The sequence below is a fragment of the Globicephala melas genome, chromosome 6, assembly GCF_963455315.2.
Source record: "Globicephala melas chromosome 6, mGloMel1.2, whole genome shotgun sequence".
Taxonomy (NCBI): Eukaryota; Metazoa; Chordata; class Mammalia; order Artiodactyla; family Delphinidae; genus Globicephala; species Globicephala melas.
The window spans coordinates 32,435,091-32,457,976 of record NC_083319.1 but is presented as its reverse complement, the minus strand read 5'-3'; the positions used below and the strand labels follow the sequence as shown (position 1 = coordinate 32,457,976).

The 22,886-nt window shown below is 37.2% G+C and overlaps 1 long non-coding RNA gene and 1 pseudogene across 2 annotated transcripts in view; one reads left to right on the top strand and one right to left on the bottom strand.

Moving 5' to 3' along the window:
* LOC115838693 (uncharacterized) overlaps positions 1 to 22,886 on the bottom strand; it is a 615,736-nt gene that overhangs the window by 578,059 nt on the left and 14,791 nt on the right. For both annotated transcript variants that reach the window (XR_009564271.1, XR_011377532.1), the window contains exon 2: positions 16,202 to 16,318. This is a non-coding gene — a long non-coding RNA (uncharacterized lncRNA). The remainder of the gene's footprint in view (positions 1 to 16,201; positions 16,319 to 22,886) is intronic.
* Positions 20,123 to 20,852, top strand: LOC115838692 (transmembrane emp24 domain-containing protein 2 pseudogene; annotated as a pseudogene).

The following is a 22,886-nucleotide window of genomic DNA, read 5'->3' as shown; positions in this document are numbered from 1 at the left end:
ATTGAAGGACTTACCTACCAACAGGCCTTGATCGGGTGGCTTCTACGAATCCACACAACCCTAAGATATAGTATGCAGTGAAGCACAGAGAACTTGACAAGAGCCTATATCAGCAGTGTGAAACCACAGGGAACTCTCAGTCCTTGAGGCATACCTGCCGAAATGGGGAAATTCTCTTGAAACATTTTCAAACGGTTTATGCTCAGTGTATGGGAACTGTCTGACAACTTCAAAGATGCCAGCCATCTCTGAGAAGAAAGATAGGAGAGCTGACTGAAATACAATCTTAAGGTCTCACTTCTCTCCATCCCAGGAAAGAACTCAAGAAAAATCCTCTGAATCAGTCCCACAAAGTATCACAGAATGTTAGACCTACAATGGCCCGTAGAAACTTCCTAGTTTGGTCCAATCCTTTTATTTACAGATGAAAACAACTCTGAGACCTGGGATAGGGAAAGGGCTGCTCAGTCATACAGCTAACTAGCGGGTGTGCCAAGATTAGAACCTAAGTCTTCTATCTCCCAAACTGGCATGTTTTCTTGTGTCCATATTATCCACCTTCAAATATATACTCTGGAAATTCCAACATGATTTTAAGTAAGGGGATAATATGATCAGATGAGTAATGCTGTGTGGAATAAATATGAGGGGGGCAGACGTTGATAGGAGGAGACCAGTAAAGAGGCTGTTGGAATATACTGAAGACTATATAACATGGTGGTTTCAACTAAAGTGATGGTGATAAAAGTGGAAAGAAGCAAAAGGATTCAAGATATATGTTGGGAGTACAGTCAGAATCAGCTGAACTCTGTCATCTGGGTCATCAGTAACAAATTTCTGACCATGAAATAGACCAAGGTGAGTAACCTGTAGGAGGGGTCATACCTGAATACTTGGCCTTATTCTCACTGTTGTTATTAGGACCCAGTAACAGCTATTTAGTTCAGATGGTCCCACTTGTCTTGGCAAGCAGCACCTACCTGGCTAGCACATTTACAGTCCCAGCTTCCCCCATGCACTTAGACAGGTTCCTGACTAGAAAACTGATACACAGACTGTGCCCCAGGATTAGGTTTAACAGTACACTGGGTTTGGGGTACTGGCATCTCTGTCTGTATCAGCTCTGCCTTATCTGCTTGTAAGTTCTTCTACTTGCAGGTTCAAGTCAGCCCAGATTTAGTGGCACATTAAGAGCTTCCTACCCCGTGTGCCCAGAAAGGCAAAGCAACAGCAACCTTGATGCTGGTGTAAACATCAAATGAAACCTGAATCACCCAAACATTCAGCACACAGCTGGTTCAGGAATATACTCCCTCTACACTAGATCCTCTGGTTTCCCGCCAGAACTGGAATCCTAACCAGTTCACTGGGGAACCTCTGTGAACTAATGACCTCTTCTCTAATGTCTGTAGTCCTTTCCTGAGACTGGCTTTCTACACCCCTCACTCTGTCTCCCATACTCTTCCTGGGCTTGCAACCCAGACACACACAGACACCAAGAACAATTACTGACCCAAAGACCTGCTGTTGCTCTCTGCATGTTTCTCTTGGATTCAACGGGGAATCAGATGCGAGTTGGTTTTACCACATTCCCCCAGGCTTAGCTTTGGTTTTTCCATTTAAAAAGTCTGCCTTGTTTGTTTATTTTATAGTGGTAGAGGGAAAAGAGAATGGTCAACTCTCAAGCACTCCTCATTGAGATGTAAATTCATGCAACCACTTTGAAGAGAAATTTGGCAAAATCTTGAAGAGGTAAAGATGCACATATCCTATAATCCTATCCCTAGGTATACGCCCCGAGAGAAGTGGATAATAGACCCACCAATAAAATAGTGGAAGATTTTTCAGAGCCGCTTTATTCCCAATAGCAAAACTGTAAATAACCCAAATGTCTAACAAAAGAAAGGATAAACAAATTGTAGGATAGTCATAAAATAGAATATTAACCAGGAATTTAAAGAAAACTTACTTATATACAATATTAGTGAAGCTCAAAATATTATGTTCAGCAAAATAATCCAGACCCAAAAGGTATATACTGTATTATTACATTTACAAGAAGTTTAAGAATGGGCAAAACCAAATCTAAAAGGTCAAAATAGTGGTTATCTCTGATGGGACATAGAGAATGGGGTTATTGACTGGAAAGGAAATGGGGGAACTTTCTAGGGTTTTAGAAATATTCTATATTTTGATCTGAGTGTATACATATATGAAAAGTCATAAAATTGTACACTTAAATTTGTGCATTTTACTGTGTCTAAATTATACCTCAAAAAGTATGAAAATAAAAATAACAGTAATATGTTATCATTAGAGAATGTTTTAAATAAAGATAAGCAAAAGGAGTAAATAAAATTGTTCACTCCCACCAGATATAGCTACTGTTAAGTACTTTTTGTAGCCATGTATTTTTTTTTTTTTTTTTTTTTTGCCATACGCGGGTCTCTCACTGTTGTGGCCTCTCCCATTGCGGAGCACAGGCTCCGGACGTGCAGGCTCAGCGGCCATGGCTCACGGGCCCAGCCGCTCCGCGGCATGTGGGATCTTCCCAGACCGAGGCACGAACCCGTGTCCCTTGCATCGGCAGGCGGATTCCCAACCACTGCACCACCAGGGAAGCCCTATGTATTTTTTTAATTTACAAATCATGCTGCTTTTTAAATCAGTTGTTTTCTATTGAACATATTTATTATTTAATTGTTTTTATGAGAAGTGATCTTCAAACTTTTTAGTAGCAAAAACCTTTCCTGAAACAAAATTTTATGTGAACCCTCAATATACAAATATTGCTCTGCTTAAAGGATAATTAAGGAGTCACACCTGTCTGTGAGTCCTACTCTGTGTCCACCTCTGGCAGCCTCGTAGCCATCTTTTTTTTTTTTTTTTTTTTTTTTTTTGCGCTACACGCGCCTCCCACTGCCGTGGCCCCTCCCGCCGCGGAGCACAGGCTCTGGACGCGCAGGCTCAGCGGCCCTGGCTCACAGGCCCAACCGCTCCGCGGCACATGGGATCCTCCCGGACCCGGGCACGAACCCGCATCCCCTGCATCGGCAGGCGGACTCCCAACCACTGCACCACCAGGGAAGCCCAAAGCCATCTTAATAGGACCCCAGCAGTCTGAAAATCACTATCTTGGTTCCATTTGTAATGAATGCATTCCAATTCATGAATGACCCACAGTTTTGGTAACTCACATGGTGATAACACCTGAGTATTACCACTTCTTCTCCTTTAGACCACAAAGAAAGTTCTGCAGTTGTCTAATGAGAACCAACCACATTCACTCACATCCCTCAACATGCCTCAAGAAAAGATTGTTTTGTCCAATCCTCCAATAAGGCCTTTTTAAGGTAGATAGGTGCGTGAAGCCGAAAGAACTTGTGAGGTCTTACAATGGAAAGGGAGGGAATTGCCAGCTGGGAAATAGATCCAGGAAAGGGAAAGATAGATGGTGAGGAAGAAGATAAAGATATCTGGTTTGGTTTGTAAAGATAAAGTCCAAGAAAAAATATGAAAGAAATTTTGGACAAAGAGGTAATGGAGCTAATTGGAAGCGACTGCAGAGGATGGAAAAGATATTGTAAGTTGGAGGAATTTGACATCTTCAGAGCAATTGGAACAGGAAAGCTCCAAAATGCTTTTTCCTAGGTAATTAACTAGTACCCACCCAATGCTATTTCTTTATAATACAGCATCTTTCCTGTTATATGAATTTATAATGAATTTATAACTTCATTATATGCTAATAAATTATATACACTTGTGACTGTTTCTAGACTTTTGATTCTATTCTTGTGATCTGCATATCTATTTCTGAACCAGTTCCACACAGAACAAATCATACTTTCACCATATGTTTTAATAACTTACAGGGCAAGTCTCCCTTCATTACTTTTTTAAAATATTTTTTAGATATTTTTAAATGTTTGTAATTCCATCTAAACTTTAGAATCATTTTGTTGAATTCCCAAAACCTGTCCTTTTTATTTGGGTTAGAAGTTATAGAGTAATTTAGAGGAAATTCACATTTTTATCATTTTGACTCTTTTCATCCAGAAATATGGTCTGTCTCTCCACTTATTCAAGTCTTCTCCTGCCCTCGGGAAGTTTTGTTGCTTTCTTCATACAGTCCTGCATATTTGTTAAATTAATTCCTTGGTCTCTATTTTTTATTGCAATTGTGAAAGAAATCTTTTTTTTCTATATAATTTTCTAGCTGGTTTGTGTTGGCATTTATTAGTTTGTATTGGTTCATATATGCATGGGAAACCAACATGCATTATGTATATATGTATACACATACATGTGTATATATGATATGATATGTATGTATATATATGGGCACACACACACTAACCAGACTGCCTATCAAAAATTCATATTAATTCTAAAAGTTCTTCATTTGTTTTGCTTATATTTCCTAAGTATTTTCTGGGTAATGATAATTTTGTCTTTTCCTTTCCAAAATATATACTTATTTTTCTGTTTAAAACAATGGCTAGGAACCCCCATAATAATGTTAAATATTTTCAGTGGTATATGGCACCTTTAATTGAATGTTTCTAAGTTCTAATCATTAAATGTTTATTCTTAGTTTCTCATGATTAGGCTTTAGTATGTTAAGAAAATCTCCTTAGTAAGTCCTACCTTACTAAGAGTTTTATCAATAATGGATAGTAAATTGTATTAAGTGCCTTTCTGGCATCGTGTTTGTTCCTCTTTTAGCCTATTTAATATAATGAATTACATTAATAAATTTCATGTTGAACTAACCATAAATTCCTCAAATAAGCCCTACATTACATGGTTATAGTATAATATGTTTAATTACATCGATTTTCATAGGTTAGATTGATACAGTTGTGTGTGTACATTAGTTTTGTCAGATTTAGGTATCAGAATTATGTCTGCTTCAAAAAATGAATTGAGGAGATTTCTATACATTTCTAATATCTAAAATACTTACTTAACAAAAGAAATATCTTTTCCTTGAACATTTCCAGGAATTACCCATAAAATCATCAAAGCCTCATGCTTTCTGGGTGGAATAGATCTTTGACAATCTTTAAAATTCCTTCTACGGGTCCTGGTATATGCAGGTCTTTAATTAATTTTGGAAACTTGATTTTTTTTTCCATCCATTTTATCATGACTTTCAGATCCATTAGCTTGAAAATGAGCATCATGTTCACTTGTGACTTATCTCCCTCACCTCTGTGGTTTCATGCTCATTTACAATTCTGTGGTGCTGGTTTTCCTTTCTTCTTCTTTGGCCTTAGTTAGAGGTTTTGTTTGCTTTTTCTCAGTAGATTAAATGGATTTATCATTTCCCTTTATGTTTGCCAACTCTGTAATTTTTGCATTTAACTTTGTTTCTATCTCCTACATCCTCATTTAATAGAACATCCTCATTGTTCTATTTCTAATTTCATCAATCATTTATTCTTCCCTTTTTCATATATTTATATGTTTAAGGCAACAAATCTGCTAAGTACTGCTTTGGCCATACCCTTAAGTTTTTAGGAGCAGTTTTCATTGTCATTAATATATACATTTTCTCTTTGTCCCAAAAGTGATTTAGGAGAATGTTTTTTGATTTATTCAAGAGTTTAGATTTTTTGGCTTTAATCAATTTCATTGTTATGGTATTGTAGTCAGAGACTGTGGCGTATACATTTTCTGCTTTTAGAAATTTAAGTTTTCTATTTGGCCCATTATATAATCACATTTTATAAATGTTTAATATGGACACTGGGAAACAACGTATATTGTCTCTTTGTTAGGGCATAGAGTTTAATATATATCATTAATTTTTCTCAACTGAATTTTATATATCCTCATTTCTTTATCCATGTATCTTCTCAATTACTGAGTTGCAGTTACTGTGATCATCTCAAATCCCCCTAGTATTTGCAATATTTTGGTTTATATAGTTCAGTGTTGTACCCTCCAGATATAAATATCTCTTATAAATTCTACCTTTTATCACTACAAAATGCATTACTTTGTTTTATTTAATATTTCACATAATGCTTTTGCCCTGAAATCTATGTCTGATGGTACTACCACCCATTCGTTCTTTACTATAATTTTTGCCCAACTTCAAATTTAACACCCCTTGCTCACTGTTATAATGGCATACAGCTAACTGTTGGCTTGGTTTGTATAGAGGTAAAATATACATACAATGAAATGCCTAACCTTAAGTGTACATCTTTTTATTTTTTTAAGTCTACATCTTCATAAGTTTTGATAAATGTACCAATCCATGTAACTACCACACCAATCAAGATATTGAACATTTCCATCACTCCAGAAAGTTACCATATGCCCCCACAGGCAACCACTGTTCTTATTTCTATCAACATAAATTTTCCCTCTTCTATAATTTTATATAAATAGAATCATTCAGTATGTTATTTTGTGTCTGGCTTCTTTCACTGAACATGATGTTTGGGGGATTTGCTCTTATTGCTGCATATATCAGTAGTCCATTCTTTTTTCTTGCTGAGTAGTATTCTTTTATATGAATTATACCATAATTTATCCTTCTGTTGATGGATATTTGGGTTCTTTCCAGTTTGGAGCTAGTATAAATAAAGTTGCTGTGAATATTCTTTTGCATGTCCTTTTGTGGGCATATGTTTTCATTTCCTCTGGATAAATACCTAGAAGTGGAATTTCTGGGCCACAGCACAGGTATATGATTAATTTTTCAAGAAACTGCCAAATATTTTCCAAATGATTGTATAATTTTGTACTCCTAACGGCAGTTTCTCCACATTCTCACCAGCAGTTGGTGTTGTCTATCTTTTTAATTTTAGCCATTATAATGGATATGAAATGGTATCTCATTGTAATTTTTTTTTTTTTTTTTTTTTTGCGGTACGCAGGCCTCTCACTGTTGTGGCCTCTCCCGTTGCGGAGCACAGGCTCTGGATGTGCAGGCTCAGCGGCCATGGCTCACGGACCCAGCCGCTCCGTGGCATGTGGGATCCCCCCGGACCAGGGCACGAACCCACGTCCCCTGCATCGGCAGGCAGACTCTCAACCACTGTACCACCAGGGAAGCCCCTCATTGTAATTTTAATTTGCATTTTCTCTGAAGACTAATGGTAATAAGTAATTTAATGTGCTTAATGGCTATTTGTACACATTCCTTTATGAACTACCTGCTCAAGTCTTTTGCCCATTTTGTATGGAGTTGTCTATTTATTATTGATTTGCAGGAGATATGTATATTGTAAACATTTTCACCCAGTCTGTGTCTTCCCTTTTCATTTCTTGTTGTGGTAACTTTTGATGAGCAAAAGGTTTGAATTCCAGTTTATCAATTTTTTTTCCTTTCTATTTAATGCTATTTATGCTCTCTCTGGGAAATCTTTGCCTAACCCAAGTGTGTGTTTTCTTCTAGAAGCTTTATAGTTTTTGATTTTACATTGGTGTTGATGATCTACTTCTTAAGTATTTTATGGTTTTCGGGGTTTTCTGATATAGAATTATATTCTTAATTGCATTTTCCAATTGTTTGCAACTGATCTATAAAAATATAATTGAACTTGTTTCTGTGGTCTTTCTAAATGCATTTATAAGTACCAGTAGTTGTTTTACAGATTCCTTAAGATTTTCTAAGTACAGAATTATGCCTTTTGCAGGCTTTATATCTTTTACTTCTTTTTCTTGCCTCATTGCAATGGCTAGGAGCTCCAGTGCAACATTAAATAGAAGTACTAAGAGAGGACATCCATACTTTGTTCTCAGTCGTGAGGAAAGGCTTTCAATATTTCAGTGCTAAATACGATGCTGCTACAGGTGTTTTATAGATGCTCTTCAACAAGTTAAAGAAATTTCTTTCTATTCCTGATTTGCTGAGTCAAAAATTATTGAATTTTGTGAAATGCTCTTTCTGTATGTATTGAAAGGATTATATAGGTTTTCTCCTTTATTATGTTAAAATGTGAAATACATTAATTTTTGGGTTAAGCAATTTTGTTTCCTGGACTAATCCCCACTTGATCATGATGTATTAACATTTTTATACAGTCCTGGATTCAACCTGATGATATTTTTTAAGGATTTTTATTTCTGTTTTGGTATCTGGATAATACTCACCTCATAAAATGAGTTAGAAAATGTTCCCTCCTCTATTTTCTGAATTTGTTTAACATTCATATTATTGCTTCTTTAAATGTTTGATAGTATTCACCAGAGAGACCATCTGGGCCTGTAGTTTTCTTCACAGGAACGTTTTTTACCACACATTCAAAATTTTAAATACATATAGGGCTATTCAGATTTTCTATTCCATCTTGTATTAGCTTTAGTAAGTTGTGTTTTAAAGAAATTTCAAAACATCTAATTTCTTGAATTTACTGGCATCAAATTTCCATAATATTTCTTTATTAATCTTTCAATGTCAGTATGATCTATAGTGATATTCCTCTTTCATTCCTAATTACGGTAATTTCTGTTTTCTCTCCTTATCAGTCATGGTAAGAGTTCATCAATTTTATTGTACTTTCAAAGGAAAAACTTTTGGCTTTGTTAATTTTCTCTATTAATTGTCTCTTTTCTATTTTTCTATTTCTGCTCTTTATTGAGTTCCTTTGGGTTTAATTGGTCTTCTTTTTCTAATTTCTTAAGGAGGTTTGGAGACAGAGCAAGCTATGAACGAGATTTATGTGTGAAGGACACCAAATTCAAGCCTGAGTATCACTTTCTCTTGAAGTCTTGGAGACGACCTCCAGGTGGCAGACACACACACACACACACACACACACACGATACTTGGTCTCTAGAAGCAGATATTCAGATGTTCTTCATCTTTGGACACAGATTGAGTGTTTCTGCATATTGCAGTACATCGTTTGTAATCCAGGGCCAATCAAAGTCCTGAAGGACCAGTTTGACTGCTTTGAACATGTCTGGACAGTCTACTGGTGCATCATCATGGCCCAGACTAACATAAGTCTGGACTTTCAGGCAAGGATAAGGTCCTAAAGTTTAAGCCTCTGTTTCGCATTTCTAAAGGTTTTCCTAGGAAACCAGTGAAATGAGAGTTGCCTCAGTATCACTGTCTACCTATATTTGAGTTCTTTATAGGTACCAGAATTATGAAGGTTATTTATTCTGGACTGTGGTCCCAGATATCTACAGCTACAATTTTTCAGGTTTTAGCACCCTGATAAACAAGTGATGTCAACCAATTTGAACTAATTAAAATTCTAAAACGTTATCAGGTTATCAGAGTGGTGGGAGAAAAGGTATATGCGAGGGTTGAAGTGAAAGAAAACAAGGGGAAAAGATTATTACAGTTTCAAATATAACTGACGATGTAAGCAAGGGGTTCAAAAACTGGAAACTAAGAGAATTAGATATGCTGCCCTCCAGGATGGAAGTCTGTGGAAGCCAGTGATTTCCAAGGAGGCTTTAGACCTAAAAAGTGGGTTGTTTGGGCTTTCTGGATATCTTCTACTTTCCTCAGATTATTTTCTCCTACCCCTTTCTAACAGTAAGTAGTATGTCTTCCTATGATCTGTTTATTTCCCTGATGAACTTAAATCTGTGGAAACTTTTCCATTGTGAAGTCATGAAATTGCAAAAGAACTTGGAAAAAATAACCAATCCCATTGGAGATAGACCTGCCTCCAACCCGGAGATCTCCTCCCGAATTTGTGGGGCATCCATTCAGTTTCTTTACCACCAGAGCTATATTCAGGGTAACTGAATAAATCTAGAAGTTGTGGGAGCTCTAATGTGGCAGTGGAGGTGAAGGTGGGGCCCACTTGCTAAGAACAGTCTGCTCTCATAAAACATTTAAAGCAAGGCAATATTTTTGCACATTTTTCTGTAATTGAATATCATTAAGATACTGAATATACAATGCATCTTGTTTTTTTTTTATTCTTTCAAAAACTATTTATTGAATGCCTACTATATACCAGGCATTGGGCATTGTGCAAGGGATAGAGGGATACAATGGTGAGCAAAGAAACAGAGAAAAGAAAGCTAAAATACAGTCATGAGTGGAAAGGGTAGGAATGGAGGTGGAATGTTGGTGTGCTCCTTTATTACCAAAGACTTTGCATATTCTTGAGTCCTTGAGTCAGAAAAAAGTAGTTACGCTGGATCCCTCTGACATGTATAGCAAGGAGAGAGAGAGTGTGTGTGTGTTTGTGTGTGTGCTTGTGTGTGTGTATGTGTGGTGGTGGTGGTGGATTTTGGAGAAGATGAGGGACCATAAGGAGAATACCTCAATTTCTGCCCAATAGAAGTGGGAGGATGGAATCACTGATGTTCCAGAAGCTAAGAAAGGAAAAATGTAAATTATTTTCTTTACGCATGTGGTTTGCACAACATCCTCCAACATAAGACTCCCACTTGGGTCCTAAAGTTGGAAAAATCTAGGGAGTATGGAGATGGTGAACAGAGCAACAAGACTTGACATGGTATTCCAGGTGTCAGCACTAGTAGATCAACTCCGAGAGTGAGACCTTTGTAAGATATTCTTCAGGTTCATTAGCCATGTGCATTATAAATCTGGAATTAATGTCATTTACCTAAATTATAGAGATGTATTTCTCATGTAAGTCCCTATATGCAGGCAAGGTAGCAAAGAAGAGTTCTTTAAGTGGGGATAATGTGAAGAGCCCCTAAGAAGAATTCCCTACCCTAAATCGTATTTCCCATGTTGAATGAAATTCATTTTGTTCCACTGCTTAGAACCCATCTTTAATCATCTCTCTATAACCACAAAAGCAGTTATAACATAGTATAGTAAAGATTCTGAAATAAGATTGCCTTGTTCACTGTGGGCTTCACCACTAATTGCTCATGTGACTCTGGGGTATGTTTCTTAATAGCTAAGAATTACATTTATTGAGCATGCAATCACTTAGCAACTACAGAACCAAGCACTTTACATGTATTTACATGGGTCATGAATCCTCACAATACCCTATGAGGTATGAGGTAGGTAACATTATTATCATTATCATCATTATCAGATGAGGAAATTGAGGCAAGTATGTAACTTTCAGGTCCAAAACTAGTAAATTGAGGAGCTGAAATTCAAACTTAAGTAGTTTTAACTACTATACTACAGTTCCCTCACTTAAACCCTCTAAGCTACTATACCTACCTCAGACCATAGTTGTAAAGATTAAGTAAGATAGTGGTTGCAGACTTGATGGAGTGCAAAAAGTGTTCAACACTATTATTATTTCAGATAAATCGATTCTTTAAAAAAAAAACTGGAGCAATACCCAGCAAATCCAATTCTACCTTACTGAGCCTCTATTATGTATTAAGCTCTGTATTAGATGCTAAAGTGATATACTGATGTATAAGACTTGATTCCTGCCCTCAAGAAACTCACAGAATTTAAGGCTTACTCACATGTTCCCCACATAAAATCCTTCAGGAGCTCTAAGTTGCTTTCAGAAAGCTCATATCCCTACCTTGGCACAAAAGACCCATCAGGATTCTATCCCTTCTAGCCTCTCTGGCCTCATCTCCTGCCACTTCCCCCATCCACACTTCAGCCTAACTGAGCTACTTATCATTCTTCAGAAGTACAAGACATTTCATATCTCCATGACCTACAACATGCTGTCCAACTCAAATCTACCTGGAATCCCCATCCCCTGCTAGATTAGATGCTCCCTCTCTGTGCTCCCACAGAATCCTGCACACACTCGCTGCACTTATTACATTGTACTGCAACTGTCCTGCTCATCTGTCTCCTCCACTATACTGTAAGCTTCCTGAGGACAGACTGCAGTAGTGGTGTCCTATCCTAGCTCCCAAAACAACATAAGTGTGGTAGGCATTCAATGAATGTGTATAGAATGAACACATTAGTAAACTATAATTAGTGCTCTAATGGAGGTATAACAATTTAATGGTAGAGTGAGTAAAGAGTGAAACACATTGGGAGGGTCTGCAGTGACTTCTTTAAAGAGGCAGCATCTGAATTGGCTCTTCATGGGAAGGTAATGCTTTGGCAACAAAACTGGGAATTTCAGAGAACCCAGATCATCAAATCTATTCTCAAGAAATTTTCAATTAAAAAAATCTTACTGCTGTACTATAAAACTCTTAGAGGAAAACATAGGAACGCTCTATGACATAAATCACAGCAAGATCCTTTTTGACCCACCTCCTAGAGAAATGGAAATAAAAACAAAAATAAACAAATGGGACCTAATGAAACTTTAAAGCTTTTGCACAGCAAAGGAAACCATAAACAAGACAAAAAGACAGCCCTCAGATGGGAGAAAATATTTGCTAACCAATCAAGTGATAAAGAATTAATCTCCCAAATATACAAGCAGCTCATGCAGCCCATATCAAAAAAACAAACAACCCAATCCAAAAATGGGTGGAAGACCTATATAGACGCTTCTCCAAAGAAGATATACAGATTGCCAACAAACACATGAAAGGATGCTCAACATCACTAATCATTAGAGAAATGCAAATCAAAACCACAACGAGGTATCACCTCACACCAGTCAGAATGGCCATCATCAAAAAATCTACAAACAATAAATGCTGGAGAGGGTGTGGAGAAAAGAACCTTCTTGCACTGTTGGTGGGAATGTAAATTAATACAGCCACTATGGGGAACAGTATGGAAGTCCCTTAAAAAACTAAAAATAGAACTACCACATGACCAAGCAATCCCACTACTGGGCATATACCCTGAGAAAACCATAATTCAAAAAGAGACATGTACTACAATGATCATCAGAGCACTATTTACAATAGCCAGGACACGGAAGCAACCTAAGTGTCCACTGACAGATGAGTGGATAAAGAAGATGTGATACATATATACAATGGAATATAACTCAGCCATAAAAAGAAACAAAATTGAGTTATTTGTAGTGAGGTGGATGGACTTAAGAGTCTGTCATACAGAGTGAAGTCAGAAAGAGAAAAACAAATACCATATGCTAACACATATATATGGAATCTAAAAAAAAAAAAGTTTCTGATGAACCTAGGGGCAGGACAGCAACAAAGACGCAGACGTAGAGAATGGACTTGAGGACACAGGGAGGGGGAAGGGTAAGCTGGGACGAAGTGAGAGAGTAGCATGGACATATATACACTACCAAATGTAAAACAGATAGCTAGTGGGAAGCAGCCACATAGCACAGGGAGATCAGCTCAATGCTCTGTGACCACCTAGAGGGGTGGGATAGGGAGGGTGGGAGGGAGGGGATATGGGGATATACGTATACATATAGCTGATTCACCTTGTTATACAGCAGAAACTAACACAACATTGTAAAGCAGTTATACTCCAATAAAGATGTTTAAAAAAAAATCTTACTGCTGCAAGTAATGTTATCCACTCCCAGTTCTTCTATTTGCATTTCTTCTCATTCATTCATAACCAAACCATGATGATCACATCAAAAATACAGGGATGTGTACAAGGAGGATTGTAGCAAAAGGATAGAAATGGGGAAAGGAAAATAGTTTGAAAAGTAGGAGGAAACGGCACTAAAATTAAAATACCAAGCTGATAGGAGTGTCTCACCTGTATCAGATCAGGGACTATGTCATCAGCAGTTTGATTACTCTTACATTTATTTAACTTTATGTCATTTTTTTACTACATAAATTTCTATAACAGGCCCACACTAACTTAAGATGCAGAGACAGTGATCCCTGAAGGCAACCTTTTGACCCATGTACTCTGCACTCCACCCAATAAGCCACTGACATTACTAAAGAGTCAGTGGATCTGATACAGTATTAAATACAGGCTGCATCATGCAACAAAATTCACAACGACTGTACTCATTGTATTCCCTGCTTTAAGCACCAACTCAATATTTAATGCACACCTGTTAATGGGAAAGACACTGTTGTTGGCACTGACAGGGATACCTGGATTAATCTGGTATGATCCAGACCCTTAAAGAATGCACAGAGTAGGTGAGCCAAATGTGTACATGATAATGCAATTCAGAGTGTCATAAATTTATGAAAAATGTAGCACGAAAGCAAAAAAGAAGCATTCATTAATCTTAACAGGAAAAATGGAGGAAGATTTCATGGCAGGGTTAACTGGGACTCCTATGAAAAGTTTTCATTGTATTTCTTTTTTTATTTTCATAATTTTTTAAAATTACAAAAGTGATATATGTTCATTATTAAAAAAATCAAAAAATACAGATAAGCAAAAACCACAAATAAACCACTACATTTTAGTATATGCCATTTAAAATTTTAATTTATTTATAAAAATAAGAAGATATTTTACATTCTTTTCAGTAAGCAGCTTTCTTCAGGCAACAATATATTACAACCATCTTTCCATGTTATTTACTATACTTCTGCAACTGACTTTTATATTTAAAAGGTGCATATCACAAAAAGAGTACACAGTAAAAGCATGTCTCCCTCCCACCCCACCCCCATTATCTTATAGTTTTAAACAGAAGCAACCACTGTTACCAGTTTCTTGTGATGGTTCCACAAGTAGTCTATGAATATATGAGCATAAGTGTATATATTTCTCTTTTTAAATAAATGGCAGCAATGCACTCAGCTTTGTACCTTGCTTTTCTCCCCTTAGGCAGTATACTTATCATTGCCTTGTTCCTCCTAATGGCTGCAAAGTGTTCCATTATACAGATATATAATAACTTATTCATCTAGTACCCTTTGATGGACATTCAGAATATTTCCAACCTCTTGCTATTAGAGTATTACTAGACATATCCTTAAAATGTAAACATGCACACATTTGTGAATATATCTGCAGAAAAATTGCTAGAAGTGGAGTTTTAAGGTCAAAGGATATGTATATTTTTAATTTCATAGATATTACCATAGTGTCCTCCATTCAGACGGTCCTAATTTCTACTCCTGCCAGTTACAAATGAGAATGCCTACCTGTGGCTATTCCCTACCTGTGGCTGCCCAGCAAGAAACTATTTTCCATTCCCCTCCCTGACCACACACAGACAGGTGAGGTCACTTGTCTGGTAAATGGAATAAGGAATGTGAACAGAAATGTGTGTCATATCCAGGCCACAGAAACTGAGAAGAGAATATGCATTTTCCACCCTTTCTTTGCTTTTCTACCAGCTGGAAACAGAAGATTTCAAGGCCTTAGGGAAAGAGAGAGTCACATGATGCAAGGAACCCAAGTTCCTGAATCACCATATAGAGAAAAACTGTCTATCAACCAGAAACATCCACATTGGACTATTACATGAGGGCGAAATAAATTTCTATTGCATTAAGCTTCTAAAATGTTGGTGTTTGTTATAATATCTTGCTTTATGCTAACTAATATACCAAGAAACCCCTTTTTTATATAAAACACCAGATCCACAGTCCAGAGGAATACACATGGGAAATGCTGCTTAAGTATTTCAACGTTAAGTATGAAAATGCCTATTAAGAAAGTATCCTTCATTTCCTGGATTACCAAGAGCTGTTTTTTGTTTCTTCTTTTTTTTAAATCAAGAATGGGTATTGATTATCAAATACCTTTACAATGTCTGTGGAAATGACCCTAAGATTTTTTCCTTTTACCTATTAAAGTGAGATATTGCATTAATATTTCCTAATGTGGAAATAGCCTCACATTTCTAAAATAAATTGGGTTTACTTGGTTATGGTATTTTTATATGATATTGAATGCAAAAAATAACCAGAACAAAATAATATACTGGGAAATTCTTTAAACATGATTTATAAATTTTAAATTTCAATTAAGGAAGTAAAAAGTAGAAGAGACCTTTCTGAAGAACAAATTTGCTATCTGGAAAAGCAAGTGAATGAGTTAACACACTATCCAGGGCAAAAATAAAAAGAAATGGAATTCCTGAATGAAAAAAACAAAACAAAAAAAAGAAACAGAAGGCAGGCCTAGAAGGCCTAAGCGGAAATAAAAGAAGTTCCAGAGGGAGAGCAAAGACCATACTGGAGAAAGCAATAATCAAAACACAGTACAACAGAATTTAAAAAAAAAAACAAAAAAAAACCACACAATACAAGAAAACTACCCTCAGGAGGAGACTAGAGTTGTCAGAACAAAAGCATTCACTGATTGCCAGTCAGGATAATTGAAAAAAGGCATACATATACATATATCCTCATGAAACTTCTGAAGTTTAAGAATAAAGAAAAAATATAAGCTTTCAGAAAGAAAGCACAGGTTACTTACAAATGAATGAGCACGAGGCTGGCAATGGGCACGGATAAGAACGTAGGCTCTGAAGTAAGACTACCTGGGTTCAGATCTTGGTGTGAAGTTGGTCAAGTATTTAACTTCTTTGCGCTTCTGTAAAACAGGGATGATGATGGTACTTAGCTTCTAAGGTTGGTTGGAAGCAGTATTTGAGATAACACACAGAAGGTCAGGCACATCATTTGAGTCACCCAGTTCCTATCTGTTAACACTGAAAGCTATATCAGAGACTCAAAACTCTGCACACTTTTGAGAGGACAAAAGCCTGCCCCCTCCCCAGAGCTTAACGTGTGGCACTAATGACCTGAAGAGCTGGCTGAACTAGCCCACCAGAATGCCTCTAGTGGTACCTGAGCTCCATGCTAGTGAGAAGTGAAATGATGGGCGAAAGGAATCTCACTGATTATTGTTTAATGTGAACAAAGCAATGACAACAGGTTTTTGGCCTAGAGCGAAGATTATCAGAGAAGAAAAAGTTGTAGCCTCTGTCAAAAGTAAATGGACTCACAGTGGAATCTCTTGAAGTCAGTGAGGACTCTCCTACAGTATTACTGTTATTCAGGACTCTACAAAAAGTGAAACAGTATAGGACTTGTGGCTGCCTGATTTGGGTGTCATAAAAAGTTATTTCATTCATTCAGCAAATTCTTTGAGCACACCTATGTGTCAGGAACTACACTGGGGATCTAACTGTGAACAAGACACACCAAGCCCCTTCCTTTAAAGAGTTTACATACATGGGAACTTCCCTGGTGGCACAGTAGTTAAGAAACCGCCTGCCAATGCAGGGGACGTGGGTTCGACCCCTGGTCTGGGAAGATCCCACATGCCGTGGGGCAACTAAGCCCGTGTGCCACAGCTAGTAAGCCTGAGCTCTAGAGCCTGCGAGCCACAACTACTGAGCCCATGCACCACAACTACTGAAGCCCACACACCTAGAGCCTTTGCTCCACAACAAGAGAAACCACCACAATGAGAAGCCTGCACGCCACAACGAAGAGCAGACCCCGCTGGTTGCAACTAGAGAAAGCCTGCACGGAGCAACAAAGACCCAACAGAGCCAAAAAAATTTTTTTAATTAAAAAAACAAGAAGAAATAGAAAATATGAACAGACCAATCACAAGTAATGACATTGAAACTGTTATTAAATCTTCCAACAAACAAAGTCCAGGACCAGATGGCTTCACAGGTGAATTCTATCAAACATTTAGAGAACAGCTAACACCCATCCTTCTCAAACTCTTCCAAAAAATTGCAGAGGAAGGAACAGTCCCAAACTCATTCTACGAGGCCACCATCACCCTGATACCAAAACAAGAGATACTACAAAAAAAGAAAATTACAGACCAATAACACTGATAAATATAGATGCAAAAATCCTCAACAAAATAATAGCAAACAGAATCCAACAGCACAGTAAAAGGATCGTACACCATGATCAAGTGGGATTTATCCCATGGATGCAAGGATTCTTCAATATATGCAAATCAATCAATGTGACACACCATATTAACAAATTGAAGAATAAAAACCATATGATCATCTCAAAAGATGCAGAAAAAGCTTTTGACAAAATTCAACACCCATTTATTACAAAAACTCTCCAGAAAGTGGGCATAGAGGGAACCTACCTCAACATAATAAAGGCCATATATGACAAATCCACAGCAAACATCATTCTCAATGGTGAAAAACTGAAAGTATTTCCTCAAATATCAGGAAAAAGACAAGGATGTCCACTCTCACCACTATTATTCAACATAGTTTTGGAAGTTCTAGCCATGGCAAACAGGGAAGAAAAAGAAATAAAAGGAATACAAATTGGAAAAGAAGTAAAACTGTCACTGTTTGCAGATGACATGATACCATGCATAGAGAATCCTAAAGATGCCACCAGAAAACTACTAGAGCTAATCAATGTATTTGGTAAAGTTGCAGGATACAAAATTAATGCACAGAAATCTCTTGCATTCCTATACACTAACAATGAAAGATCAGAAAGAGAAATTAAGGAAACAATCCCACTCACCATTGCAACAAAATGAATAAAATGCCTAGGAATAAACCTACCTAAGGAGGTAAAAGACCTGTACTCAGAAAATTATAAGACACTGATGAAAGAAATCAAAGATGACACGAACAGATGGAGAGATATACTATGTTCTTGGATTAGAAGAATCAATATTGTGAAAATGACTATACTACTGAAGTAATCTACAGATTCAGTGCAATCCCTATCAAATTACCAGAGGCATTTTTTACAGAACTAGAACAAAAAATCTTAAAATCTGTATGGAGACACAAAGGACCCTGAATAGCCAAAGCAGTTTTGAGGGAAAAAAAGGAGCTGGAGGAATCAGACTCCCTGACTTCAGACTATACTACAAAGCTACAGTAATCAAGACAATATGGTACTAACACAAAGACAGAAATATAGATCAATGGAACAGGACAGAAAGCCCAGAGATAAACCCACACACCTGTGGTCAACTAATCTATGACAAAGGAGGCCAGGATATACAATGGAGAAAAGACAGTCTCTTCAATTAGTGGTGCTGGGAAAACTGGACAGCTACATGTAAAAGAATGAAATTAGAACACTCCCTAACACCAGACACAAAAATAAACTCAAAATGGAGTAAAGACCTAAATGTAAGACCAGAAACTATCAAACTCTTAGAGGAAAACATAGGGAGAACTCTCTTTGACATAAATCACAGCAAGATCTTTTTTGATCCACCTCCTAGAGTAATGGAAATACAAACAAAAATAAACAAATGGGACCTAATGAAACTTCAAAGCTTTTGCACAGCAAAGAAAGCTATAAACAAAACGATAAGACAACCCTCAGAATGGGAGAAAATATTTGCAAACAAATCATCGGACCAAGGGTTAATCTCCAAAATATATGAACAGCTCATGCAGCTCAATATTAAAAAACAAACAACCCAATGAAAAAATGGGCAGAAGACCTAAATAGACATTTCTCCAAAGAAGACATACAGATGGCCAAGAAGCACATGAAAAGCTGCTCAACATCACTAATCATTAGAGAAATACAAATCAAAAGTACAATGAGGTATCACCTCACACCAGTTAGAATGGGCATCATAAGAAAATCTACAAACAACAAATGCTGGAGAGGGTGTGGAGAAAAGGGAACCCTCTTGCACTGTTGGTGGGAATGTAAATCAATACAGCCACTATGGAGAACAGTATGGAGGTTCCTTAAAAAACTAAAAATAGAATTACCATATGACCCAGCAATCCCACTACTGGGCATATACCCAGAGAAAACCATAATTCAAAAAGATACATGCACCCCAATGTTCATTGCAGCACTATTTACAATAGCCAGTCCATTTACTTTTGAAGCAACCTAAATGCCCATCGACAGAGGAATGGATGAAGAAGATGTGGTACCTATATATGATTGAATATTACCCAGCCATAAAAAGGAATGAAATTGTGTCATTTGCAGAGACGTGGATGGCCCTAGAGACTGTCATACAGAGTGAAGTTAGTCAGAAAGAGAAAAGCAAATATCGTATATTAACGCATATATGTGGTATCTAGAAAAATGGTACAGATGAACCAGTGTGCAGGGCAGAAATAGAGACACAGATGTAGAGAACAAACGTATGGACACCAAGGGGGGAAAGTGTGGGCGGGGGGGATGAATTGGGAGATTGGGATTCACATATATACACTAATATGTATAAAATAGATAACTAATAAGAACCTGCTGTATAAAATTTTTTTAATTAAAAAAAATGTGAAAAAAAACCCCCACAATATTGTGGAGAAGGCAGCAGTGGCAGCAGCAACAGCAGCTCTGGAGATGCAGTCCCGGTCCTGGCTTCAGCCCCAGTCCCGGCTTCAGCCCCAGTCCCATCATGGTGGCACTCGCTGAGCTCCTGGCCGCCCTCGTGGCCACAGCCTCGGGCTACTTTGTCAGCATCGACGCACATGCCGAGGAGTGCTTCTTTGAGCAGGTCACCTTGGGCACCAAGATGGGCCTCATCTTCGAGGTGGCTGAGGGCAGCTTCCTGGACATCGACATGGAGATTACAGGGCCTAATAATAAATGAATTTATAAAGGAGACTGGGAGTCCAGTTGGAAATACACATTTGCTGCTCCCATGGATGGAACATATAAGTTTTGTTTTAGCAATAGAATGTCCAACATGACTCCAAAGATAGTGATGTTCACCGTTGATATTGGGGAGGCCCCAAAAGGACAAGACATGGAAACAGAAGCTCACCAGAACAAGCTAGTAGAAATGATTAATGAGCTCACAGTGGCAATGACAGCTGTAAAGCATTCCTATACATGGAAGTTCGGGAGAGAATACACAGAGCAGTCAATGACAGCACAAACAGCAGAGTGGTCCTTTGGTCCTTCTTTGAAGCTCTTGTTCTAGTTGCCATGACATTGGGACGGATCTACTACCTGAAGAGATTTTTTGTAGTCCGGAGGGTTGTTTAAAAAGCCTTTTCCTGATGGTCCCAAACTCATAATTCACTGTTTACCAAATATCTTGGGCATAATAATGTCATTAGTTTCTATGTTTTTATTTTCTGAACTATACATTCACAGCTTATGTTTCTTTGTGATTAATAGATATTGGGGAAAAACACTTTTTCAGGAAAATTATAGTGAAAATTTGATTGGCATAATTTCGTTTTTGAATTCTTCCTCCATTATACAGGTCTTTCCAGAACTCAGACGCTGTAATTTGAATATAGGTGTATAGTCCTTATTATATCTTCTTTCCTTTTGCTTTCATAATAAAATACAGTTTGTTCAGGATAGTACTTTACTGATAGCACTTTACTAAAATGACTGCATTCTTGGGATCCCTAATCCTGCAGTTCAAGTCATTAAAGATGCATTTTGTTGAATCTTTATGAGAAACAACAATCTGAATCTTGACATTTTCTGTCCAGCCGAAAATGGCAGAGCCCTGTGACTTAGAGGACGCTACCAGGTGGTATTTTCATACTTTGTCTACCTTGTTTTTGCATTAAAGATAAGTCTTTAACCAACAACCTTTCCTCCCGCTAAAGTTTTACTCTGAACCTTAGAACTCAGTCACCTCCAGTTAAAATTGTTGACACAAGCAGCTAATAACCATTTTTTGGTTTCTGCCTAACCGTGTAAGAAGTCTCTATTAAAACCAATTCTCTAGGTGTTTCAGCGAACGGTAGCTCTTTTTCTTTCTGTGCTGGCACATCCACTTCTCCACTCTTGGCACGTAGGAGGTATGCATTCAGTACTAGGAAAAAATCTGCATTTCTGATGCTAAAGGGCTAAAGCCTCTTGGATTTCTTTGCAGTGATATACAGCCACTATTTCATTTTTGATCAGTGGCATTTTGGTCACTGTTTAATTAGGGTACTGAACATCACTGTCAGTACTAGGGTTTTTGTTTTTGTTTTTCTTGGGTCTTTCTATTTTTTGTTTTTCTTTCTTTCTTGTTTTACTTGGGTCTTTCTTTTCTTTTGAATTTTGTTTTGTATAAAACGAAATGACTTTCTCTGATGATGGGTTTAAAATTAAAAGAGCATCTAGTTTTGGTGTGGGGATGATCCAGAATTATGTTGTGACCGATGTATATTAGTTACTTGCGCTTTTTTTTTTTTTTTGGATCTTTGCAAGGGGAAAACTACAAGTAATGAGTTTTATATCATTAATTTAAATTTGTTACAGGTTTTCATGTTCAGGATAAACAATTTTTCAACCTTGGGTGAAAATACTTGCAACAGTTTCAGGTGACTGTGTTTTACCTTAGGACAACTGCTGCATTCCAGTTTGTGTGCGCGTGTGAAAACACTTCAAAATTGAGTTAAAAGATGTAAATTTACAATTGGTTGTGTATCTAATCTGCCCCAGGTTCAGTAAATAAACAATTCTCTAAAAAAAAAGAGTTTACATATATGGATCTTGACTTATATGACCCAAATGAGAATGCCCACGTAAGGTAAGAAACCTATCCTACTGATTTAAGCCATTACCAAAACATACACACACACCTTTTAGCCCAATTACACAAGAAACAAAAAAAGCTAACTTTTAATATTGTTAATCATGAATAGTCATATGCTACTTTAACTTAATTTAGTCCCTTTTTTTATAGTTCTGCAAATGCAAAGCTAGCATAACGATTTGGTGGAACTCGTGTTAATCAGTTCAACTCTAGTTACTAAGCACTTAACACCAACCAGAAATATTTTAAATGTTCCTCTTTGTATACTAGCTAAAAATTCCCTAGCCCATTTGCTCACCTTCAGACAGAAGATTATTTCTTCAATCCAAAAGGAAGATATTAAATTAAATGGCATACAATGAATACAGTGGGTTGAATTGGTGGTCCCTGAAAAGATAGGTACATGTCCTAATGCCTGGAAACTGTGAATGTTACCTTATTTGAATAAAGAGTCTTTGCAGGTGTAATTAAAGATCTTGAGATGAGGAAATCATCCTGGCTTACTAGGTGGGTCCTAAATCCAATAACAAGTGGAGTATTAAAGTCAGTCCTTATAAGAATCAGTCCTTATAAGAGAAAGGCAAAGAGAGATTTGAGACAGACATAAGAGGAAAAGACACAGAATAGAGAAGGAGGAGGCTATGTGACCACAAAGGCAGAGACTGGAGTG